The sequence below is a fragment of the Pinus tabuliformis genome, chromosome 7 (assembly GCF_031772625.1).
Source record: "Pinus tabuliformis cultivar Carrire ecotype Pingquan chromosome 7, CPIR1, whole genome shotgun sequence".
In the NCBI taxonomy this organism is placed as follows: domain Eukaryota; kingdom Viridiplantae; phylum Streptophyta; class Pinopsida; order Pinales; family Pinaceae; genus Pinus; species Pinus tabuliformis.
In genome coordinates, this window is record NC_142293.1 from 1,025,111,179 (window position 1) to 1,025,112,577 (window position 1,399).

At 51.8% G+C, this 1,399-nt stretch overlaps 1 non-coding gene across 1 annotated transcript; it reads right to left on the reverse strand.

Annotated features, from left to right (window-relative positions):
- Positions 1-231: 231 nt before the first annotated feature.
- Positions 232-385, reverse strand: LOC149251130 (5.8S ribosomal RNA). The gene has a single exon (XR_016267388.1). It is a non-coding gene; the product is annotated as a 5.8S ribosomal RNA (ribosomal RNA).
- Positions 386-1,399: the final 1,014 nt, after the last annotated feature.

Here is a 1,399-nt window from a genome sequence, read left to right on the forward strand (position 1 = left end):
ATCCACCCTACCCCATGGGAGGACAGAGAGAGCAAAGCAAGTTCGAGCGATGCCACACAAAGCCTGCATCAGCTAACGCCGACTGCCCATCCAAGGGGACAAGATCACCGCTCGCCAACGCACGCCACGAAACATCGCTTGAGGTATTTCAGCCGACCGCACTGCACGGGGCACCGACGACCAGCTCCGCTGCTCCCTAGCATATTACAGGGAGCGCGTTTGAATGGGATACGATGCCTAGATAGACGTGCCCTCGACTGAGGCCTCGGGTGCAAATTACGTTCAAAAACTCGATGATTCACGGGATTCTGCAATTCACACTAAGTATCGCATTTCACTACGTTCTTCATCGTAACAAGAGCTGAGATATCCATTGTCGAGAGTTGTTTCCACGTGTATTACCGAAAAATCAGCCAAAAAACTGAATAGGGGCACCCCCCAACAACAAATGTAAGGCCAAGGGGACAAAGGAGGAAAAATGCAGGAGAAAAAGAGAAACAAAGGTGTCTAATCCCCTCACAGGGGGAGGCTTGAACAGAGGACAATCTCCCCCAGCCCCACGCCCTCGCAAAAAGGGGTAAATGTGTGGAACAACGATCGAGAAGGACTAGGGTGGCCACCCCGAGAGCTCGCACTGCTTTTAGCCCTTCCCTGACACCAGCCCACAATGATTCCCCCTTTTCTCCGTAGAGTTAGGGACCGAAAGGAAGAAAAGGGTAGAAAAAAAGCACAAACAAGGCACAAGCCTTCGAAAGCCCACCTAGGGTGGCCACCTTGGGAGCTCGCACTACGTTTCATCCTTCCGGAACACCAATCCACAACAATCCCACCTTTTCTCCATAACACTAGGGGCCACGAGGAAGAAGGGAAGAAAACAACAAGAGAGAAAGGGATATATCAACCGTGGCTACCGGCTCACAAGGGGAGGCTTCAAACAGAGAACAAGCTTCCCCAACCCCGTGCCTTCGCAAAAAGGGGGTAACTGCAGGGGACGGCGATCGAGAAGGAGTAGGGTGGCCACCCTGGGAACTCGCACTGCTTTTTGTCCTTCCCGAACACCAATCCACAACAATCCCACCTTTTCTCCGTAAAGCTAGGGGCGGAAAGGAAGAAGGGAAGAAAACAACATTAAAGAAAGAGAGATATCAAATGCGCATCCACCGACTCATAGGGGGAGGCTCAAACAGAGAACAAGCTTCCCCACCCCCGTGCCTTCGCAAAAAGGGGGGGAACTGCAGGGGACAACGATCGAGAAGGACTAGGGTGGCCACCCTCAGAACTCACACTGCTTTTCGTCCTTCCTGAACACCAATCCACAACAATCCCACCTTTTCTCTGTAAAGCCAAGGGGCCAAAAGCAAGAAGGGAAGAAAACAACAGCAAAGAAAGAGATATCAAA